The sequence below is a fragment of the Cervus canadensis genome, chromosome 8, assembly GCF_019320065.1.
Source record: "Cervus canadensis isolate Bull #8, Minnesota chromosome 8, ASM1932006v1, whole genome shotgun sequence".
Classification (NCBI taxonomy): Eukaryota; Metazoa; Chordata; class Mammalia; order Artiodactyla; family Cervidae; genus Cervus; species Cervus canadensis.
The window spans coordinates 85,567,609-85,576,254 of record NC_057393.1 but is presented as its reverse complement, the minus strand read 5'-3'; the positions used below and the strand labels follow the sequence as shown (position 1 = coordinate 85,576,254).

General features: G+C 48.6%; 1 long non-coding RNA gene across 1 annotated transcript; it reads right to left on the bottom strand.

The window, feature by feature from the left end:
- Positions 1-1,078: 1,078 nt before the first annotated feature.
- On the bottom strand, positions 1,079-3,587 carry LOC122446672. Its single transcript, XR_006270971.1, has 3 exons — positions 3,423-3,587; positions 1,384-1,608; positions 1,079-1,285 (listed from the first exon to the last, which is right to left on the bottom strand). It is a non-coding gene; the product is annotated as an uncharacterized LOC122446672 (long non-coding RNA).
- Between the last annotated feature and the right edge of the window lie 5,059 nt (positions 3,588-8,646).

Here is an 8,646-nt window from a genome sequence, read left to right as displayed (position 1 = left end):
TCCAGAACAATCCCAAATTGTCAGCAGCAGCAGTTTCCATATTGACTTGGTGCTAAAGACAATAACATAGCCACTGTGGACAAATCAGTTTTTATGAACCAGGTGTGTCCCATGCATTATCTCATCTCGACTCACACTAGGCCTCCAAGTTGGGTAGGTGTTAGGATCCTCATTTTACAAATAAGGATTCTGAGGCTCAGAGAAGTTAAGATGCTTGCCCAAAGTCACACAGTCAGCAGTAAAGAGATATCTTAACATCGAGGCAATCCGTGCTTCAGTGCCAGCCCCAAAGCATGCTCCCTTCACAGGGCTGTGCTGCCTCTTGATGCAGTTAGCTCAAACCGAGCTCTGCTCTCTTTACAAGGCGACACAGAGGAAGTGCCAAGTGATTATGCAGGGGGTTGCAGCCTTGCACGTGTGTGTGTGCATGTGTGCATGCACGTGCCCTTGGCCAAGGGCCACACTTTTAGCCCGCATATTGGTCTGCCAAAAGCCCATGTTCAAATCCCACCTATTGAAAAGCTCATCTCCGCTTTGGCAGGACAGGCCCTGAAAAAAATGTAGGAAATAAACAAGGGCCATTCAAAAGAACTGAACTTCATTCAAATGGGAAATTCCTTCAGAGGAACAAAACTTCAGAAACCAAACAACCAAAGCCCTCAAGAAAACATCAGTAATGATCCATTAATTTTAAGTCATTAGAAAGGGAGAGCAAGAGGTAAACCCAGTTTCTGCACGGGCATCCTCACCCCTTCTCTGAGGGCAGTGCTCACAAGCCTGAAAGGGTTGGTTTGAATAGAGAGGTCACCCCTTGGGGAGCCAGTGGGTGAAATACACTGGAAATGTGCCTTAGGGACAAGCATGTTTTAACACACAGGCTCACAATGATGAAAAGCACCCTTCTGGGGACTTCCCTCCCGGTCCAGTGGTTGAGACGCTCCGCTTCCAGTACAGGGGGCACAGGTTCGATCCCTGGTGGGGGAACTAAGATCCCACATCCCACATGGCCTCAAGCTGAGCCAAAATACTTTTTTAAATAAATAAATTTTATTTTTTTTAATGCACTCTTCTGCTCTTTATCCCTCCACACCTGCTTCAGTTTCTCAAATATGGAGACTCCTTCTGAGCTTTTCCTTCTTGACAATGCCACACTTGTCAAGAAACCAGTATCCTAGAAACCGAAGTGGCCTTGGATGTTGTTCTCTGCGGTGGCAGACCAAACTTTCCTTGCTGAATCAGACCCCATAATATATCAACTCTGAGTCACACATCAGCAGAGGAGTCACTATTAGGAAGAGAGAGAGTGCAGTGATATTTATCAGTGACTAAATCAGAGCAAATAACGAGTGTTGCCTAATCACGGGGCATATTCATATACATTACCTTCCTACGAAGCAAGGTCATTGCTTCCTAGCTCTCAGGATGGTTTCTGACTGTCAATATTTACAGAACCAGGCACTTAACAACACACGCCAGGCGAGCTGGATGTCTCCAAGGGTGAGTCATGCCAAATGAAGTCTTCTGTCTTGGGGTCACTGCTCCATCCTCACTGACTAGTCATGGGATTATTGAAAAGCACATGCAGGATTGCGGGCCCTGTTCAGTTCTCTGGAAGAACCAACATTTATGAAATTGAAGCCTGGGAGGAGAGGGTGTGGGTTTAAAAGCATATTCTTGTGCTCAGTCGCTCAGTCATGTCCAACTCTTTGAGACCCCATGGACCATAGCCCGCCAGGCTCCTCTGTCCACAGGATTCTCCAGGCAAGAGTACTGGAGTGGGTTGCCATGCCCTCCTCCAGGGGATCTTCCCGACTTAGAGATCTAACCTGCATCTCCTGCTCTGTAGGCAGATTCTTTACCACTGAGCCACTGGGGAAGCCCTAAAAATGTAAAGGGCTTTTTTTTTTAATCTGCTAGCGAATAAATATAGCTCTGGGTCTAGGGGGAAGTGGCAGAGAGATGTCACCAAGACCCGAGTCAGCCTCCGCTTGCAGCAAGATATGTGATAAATAGGCTGAGTACTGTCAAAGGTGTGGCTGGAAAAGTCACCTGCATCATGCGAGACACGCACCAAGGAAGGTGGTGCCCCTTGGCTTGGAGGGAGACTGGCCACAGGCTTGGGTATTTGGGGTTTTTTAAGGTTATTTATTTATTTATTCATCTTTGTTGCTGTGTGCAGGCTTTCTCTAGTTGCGATGAGCAAGGCTACTCTTCGTCCTCATTGCGGTATTTTCTCCTGGAACAGGGCACAGACTCTAGAGCACCAGCTCAGTAGTTGTCAGTAGCTGTGGTGCACAGGCTCCGTTGCCCTGCAGCCTGTGGGACCCTTCCAGCCCAGGGATCAAACCCAGGTCCCCTGCACCTTAACCACTGGGCCACCAAGCCCCAGCTTGGATATTTGAATAAGCAAAGTAGACCTGTGTGCACAACCAGTCCAGATAGAAACCCTTGGCTCCATTCAAGCAATGGAAGATCATTTCTTTGGGTTTTGAAAGCTTAGATGTTCATGAATCACTCATTTAAAATGCCACCTGGCGGTCCAGTGGTTAAGACTTCGCCTTCCAATGCAGAGGGTGAGGGTTCAATTTCCTGATCAGGGAGCTAAGATCCTACATACCTCTCAGCCAAAAAAAAAAAAAAAAACGTAAAAGAGAAACAATATTGTAACAATAATAAAGACTTTTAAAAAGACATGGAAAAAATCTAAAATGCAGATAACCTCTGGAGTTGCCTCTTGATAAAACCTAAGGTTTATCAAGTAGGGGGATTATGCTTGGTGAGAAGCAGGAAGCAAGAAAAAGAGGGCAACGATGGAGGGCAAGCCAAGGAAGGAGGGCATTGCAGAAGGAAGTGGGGTGTCGAGAGCCCAGCATGTGCAGGACATGACTATTCTGGAAGATGTTCATTTGTCTGTACGCAGAAAAGAAGAGCAGCTTCAACCTAAATGTCCATCGACAGAGGAGTGGATAAAGACGTGGTACATGTGTATGACAAAACCCACTGGAAAAAAAAATAATAATAATAAAAAAAAATAAAATAAAAAAAAAAAAAGACGTGGTACATGTATACAATGCAATATTACCCAGCCATAAAAAGAATGAAATAATGCCATTTGCAGGAACATGGATGGACCTAAAGAGTGTCATACTGAGTCATACTAAGTCAGACAGAGAAGGAGAAATATTGTATGGAATCCCTTATTTGTGGAATCTAAAAAGAAATGATACAAATGGACTTAAAAAAACAGACCCACAGACTTAGAAAACAAACTTCTGGTTGCCGGCAGGGAAGGGATAGTTAGGGAGTTTGGGAAGGTCACATACACACTGCTGTATTCAAAACGAATAATCAACAAGGACATGGAACTCTACTCAATGCTACATGCCAGCCTGGATGGGAAGGGGCTGGGGGAGAATGGATACCTATATGCGTGTGGCTGAGTCCCTCTGCTGTTCACTGGAGGCTGCCACAACATTGTTAATCAGCTATACCCCAATACAGAATAAAAAGTTTAAAAGTTTGAAAAAAAAAGAAAGGAAGCTTCTTTCACATCAATGTTAAATGAAGAAATTGGCACCACGCTTCAGAAACGCCACGATCAGCACAAGTGACCGTGTTGCAAATCTCACCCCCAACATGCACACAGAAGCTGATTGCAACCACAGGGGCAGTAACATCTCTGCCAAAGTCCACTGGGGACCCAGCACTATGCAACATGGGACAGGTTGGTCAACACTTGAGCTCCTGGAATCCCAGTTCCCTTTAAAATCGATGAGCTAAGCTGGGATTGCAAAAGAGACCCATGAGGGGACAGGACAGGATTATTACTGAGTTGTGCGGTGCAAAATGTCTTTGGCTGAAAAGTGGTGGACACCGTGGAAGAACCAGAAGTATCAAGACTTATATCTCAGGCACATTTGCAAATGGACTTAGTTTCTTAATAGGCTAGGTCTGAAGGCTCAGAGATGTTTCCAGAGATCACAAGACTATTGCATGATGACATGAGCTCCTGATTCCTGGAGACAAGGAGGTCACAGCTCCATGACCACTGGCCAGGGCCATAAACCGAAGGACATTTCTCCTGTAGCAGTTGCGTGGAGATACAACATTGGCATCATCTTTAGTCAAAAAGTGCAACAAGGGATGTACTTCATGATCCTGAGGAAGGTTTGATTGTGGCCCTTTCCAGCCACCATGCACCGTAAAACTGGGGCTGGCAAGCATCCTGGGGAAATGCTCACAGCGTGTCCACAACAGCTGTGGACCCTTTCCTGGGCCTTCCTCAGATGCACACACACATTCAGGCTGGCCATGCACATATACTTACATGCACCAAATAAGGATGGTGGAGACAGAGGTAGCCAGGAAAAAAAAAAAAAAATGCACTTCTGCAAATACACATGGAAAATACTTTTTGGATGAGTGCTTAAAGGGAGTTAACCCAGCAAAGATGACTTATTTACCTACTTTATCCTTTGTGGCTTGGAATGAGGGTATGATGGCTAGAGCTAAAGCAGCCATTTTGGACCATGAGGTGTTCTTTGCAATGGATGCCAAATTCTAAGAATAGAAAGAAAGGAACATGGAATACTGATGAATGTAGAACCACTAAAGCAGTCCTAGGCTATCTACTGCTAGACCTCTTTGATATGAGACTGAAGTAAACTTCTTTATTGTGTAAAAAACAAAGAGACAAAAGTGCTTCTGATTCTATATGAATTCTACGACAGAGCTTCTGTAGGATGCCAGGCCTTTTGCTGGGGAACCCTCTGTTTCATTTCCCCCTGTGTTTCCTCTTTCTGTTGGAGGTAGAGGGAAGGAGAGGCATAGTAGAGAGGGGTTTGGGAGGAGAAAATGTATAGAGAGGATGGGCCCCTAGCTGTTCCTGTTTCCCTGTATCTGTTTCTCTGCTTTGTCTCCAGACCTCCTGGAACACCTTGCGTGTGGTCCTGTTCTCAGTTGAAAGCTTGTGCCAGTTTGCTGGGGCTGCCAGAACAAAGTACCACAGCCCGGTAGCTTCAACAGAAAACATGTACATCCTCCCAGGGCTGGATGCTGGAAGCCCTCGATTGAGGAGTCAGCAAGGTTGGTTCCTCCTGGAGGCCATGAAGGAAGGATCTGTGCCAGGCCTCTCTCGTGGGCTTGTGGACAGCTGCATTCTGTGTCTTCACACCGTCTTTCCGCTGTGTGTGTCTGGGTCTTAATCTCTTTTTAAAAAAAAAAAAAAAACATTTATTTTTGGCTGTGTCCGGTCTTGGTTTCAGTGCCGGGGCTCCTCGGGGCTCCTCAGGGCTCTTCGGGGCCCTCCCTGGTTGTGGCACGCGGGCTTTGCTGCCCGCAGCATGTGGGATCTCAGTCTCCCGATCAGGAACCAAACCCACACCCCCTGCAGTGGAAGGCAGATTCTTAACCACTAGACCACCAGGTTGTGGTGGTGGGTCAGTCGCTCAGTCGCGTCCGACTCTTTGCGATCCCATGGACTGCAGCACGCCAGGCTTCCCCATCCTTCACCGTCTCCCGGAGTTTACTCAAACTCGTGTCCGTCGAGTCAGTGATGCCATCCAACCACCAGGGGAGTCCCTTAACCTCTTCTTGTATACAGACACCAACCAGATTGAATCAGAGCCTCATTTTAAACTGGAAACGGCCTCATTTTAACTTAATCCCCTCTTTAAAGACCCTGCATCCAAATACAGCCACATTCTGAGGCCCCAGAAGTTAGGATTTCCACAAAAGTGAGGCCAGAAAGGAAGTTAGCAAATGCACAGAGCCGCTACCATGGGCTTGGAGCCATGCCAGACAGCAGGGACCAAAGATAAGAAGATACAGTCTCATTGTGGCTGAATGACTAAATGACAGTCCTAGCGCGTGAGTCACTGGATGGATCAGCGATGAATGAATGGGATGAACAAACATCAAAACTGCTGCTGGAGCCCAGAGGGCTGAATAGACATAACCATACTGAGTCCAGAGCCAGCAGCCCACTCCCACCTCCATCTACAAAGGGGTCTCAGAGATCATTAGAGAAGCAAAGTGGCAAGGGGGCTTCTATTCCCTGTCCAGGGGAGTCTGACCAGCTTTTGGCTAAAACTAAACAGGATCAATGTGCTCAGAGATGCTTGCAGATGAAAACCAGACTCTTCTTCATGCTTAGCCTACCGCTCCGGGGGAGACCTGGGGAGACACTCCTGCTATGATTCCAGTGTCCCCAGGGCCACAAATCAGATGGAAAGCCCCCAGGAGCAGCATCTCAGGTTAGCCAGGGTAGGAAGGAGGACCACCTGCCCACCAGCTGCCATGCAGTGACAGGTGGGGTACCATCCCTGGGATGTTGACACCCGTGAGATGAGAGTGAAAGTCTCCACACCCTCAACTCCATCCCCTGCAAATGCTCTCTGAGCCCAGAACTGAGACCAGGAGCCAGGAAGTCAATGTAGAGGAACAGAAAGGCAAGACTCCTGTCCCAGTCATTATTAACACGTGTTTCTCCTGACTGCAAGCACCCCAGCCACGTCACACAATTATTATTATCTGCACTGTGGCTGTTTACTTAATCAGTCTTCAGAGAGATTTCTCAACAGGTCTTTTTGTGGCCTAGTGGAGGTCAGAGTTCCCAGGACCATCAGTCAGAGCCTGCAGGGGGCAGGCCAGCTGTCCATCATCTGATCAAGGCCGCTGCAAGCAGCCTTTGAACCAGTTCCCGTGGCCTGTGTCTGTCGGGCTCCCTGTGAACCCTGGTCATCAGTCAGTTCCTGAATTGCAGCACACAGACCCACACCCCAGTGGTCCTCCTCTGCTCGCATGACTCCCTGTTATTGTGTTCCAGTACATTCTCCCTCTGGCCCCAATGGGATCGCCTCCGAGTGGCCTGTCCTTCAATTTTTACTACCGAATCTGTGGCTCAGAAGCCTTGGGTTGGTATTTCCTCTGCCCTCGGAGGGATTTTTATGGGGTTTTTATTTGGTTTCATTTTTGCCATGCTTCTCAGAACGTTTCCTTTGTTCTTCTCACTCTGCTCTGAGCCTCCAAGGCCGTCCCCTCAGAAGATCACACACAGCTGTGGCCCCAAACATGTATCCCCCCCAGAAAAATGTGGTTGAGGAAACCCCCATCTTTTATGGATTTTCAAGCAGTAAAATGATGGTTTCTGAGAGCTCAGAAGGCACCTCCTCCCCTTGGCCAGGCCTCTCACTGCAGCCCCCACAAGCAGAGGCGAGGCGGCCCAGGACCCCAGCCTACAGTGCCCAGGGTTAGTGGACCTAGTGTTTGTCTACCTAGGTCGGGCACCCCTTTCTTTGGAAAATACTGCCACCCCTGAACTGATCATAGCAACCAAATGTGGGCAGCCTCCTGCTCAGAGATCCTCCCCAGGCCACAGAGATGGAACCGGGGACTATCATCTGACCCCAGCAAAGGCCATCAGGTGGAGCTTTTGAACTCTCGGCCCCTCTAGCAGTGAGGCTGGGAGGCGTGATAAGCAGAAGCTGCTATAGTGTACATTCCCAGCCATGTAGAGAAAGCTCATCAAAGAGATTGAAATCCATATTGGGGTGGAAGATGAGATCAAGATTGGGTAAGAGATGAGAGTGCCTGGCAGGGTCAGGTCCCATTGCAGGCATTGTCAGAGTCCCTTTTTGAAGCCCCGAGTGATCTGGGTCACATTTGTCTTTCATATGGCTAATAATAGCTTCCCCATGAAACTCACCAGGGAGTGGACTCTGGCCATCCTGCCCAAGCAAGACCAGCTGTCCTCAGCTTTGGCCATGGGAACAGGAGAGGAAGGAGAGGAGAAGAAGGGACCATCATCCAAGGTTGTTTAGGACATTGAAATACAGAACCCCTGTTGCAACTCTGAGAGGATTTTTATGTCTTTATCAAGTCAGTATGTTCAGGATTGGACACTCTCAGGCTGAGGTCATGATCTGGATAGTTAAAGTGTTTCTTAGAACAGGATTCAGTGATGGTGGTGATGGCGTGTAAGCAACACACAGAGGATGGAGGTGATTATGACTCTGTTCATGGGAAGGGAGCAGCGGGGCCCCTGTGTATCACTGATGGACAGATGGACTCCATGAAAGCTAGTTCAACACATCTGACACCTGCCAAAGCCAAGCAGAACCCAAATGTTCCTCCAAATATGACCCCCAAATCAAGGAATCCCCCTAGATGGCCACAGACCCAGAGAGGCTTCTGCTCCCCACCTCACTGGTCTCTCTCAGCTGGAAGCACAGGCAGGCCTCATTAGAAGGGCTTACCCAACGAGGAGGGAGGTGCAGAGTTCAGCCTAATCCCCTTACCATCCCAAAGGGTCGGGGGAAAGCCAGCAACCACAGGGGTCAGCGCCTCCGTTCTGACTCCAAAGATTCTGGCTGAAGTGGCCCAGGGCCGCTAGCACCACCCTAAAAAACGGATCCAATCCTGAGTCAGAGAGGAAGCTGACAGTCACTGAATCACCCGTCCACTTCCTTCTACCCACAGCCGCTGGGCCAAGACCAGCAGCCGCTTCCGAGGGGCAGCTCAGTGACCAGTGCGCGGAAAAGCTGAGGCTCTGCAGAAGGGCTAGCAGGGCCGAACCACCAAGACCCACTTCCCCGAGGTGCCCCGCCCCCCGCATTTTCCAAAGTAAAGCTTCGCGTCTTGTGACAG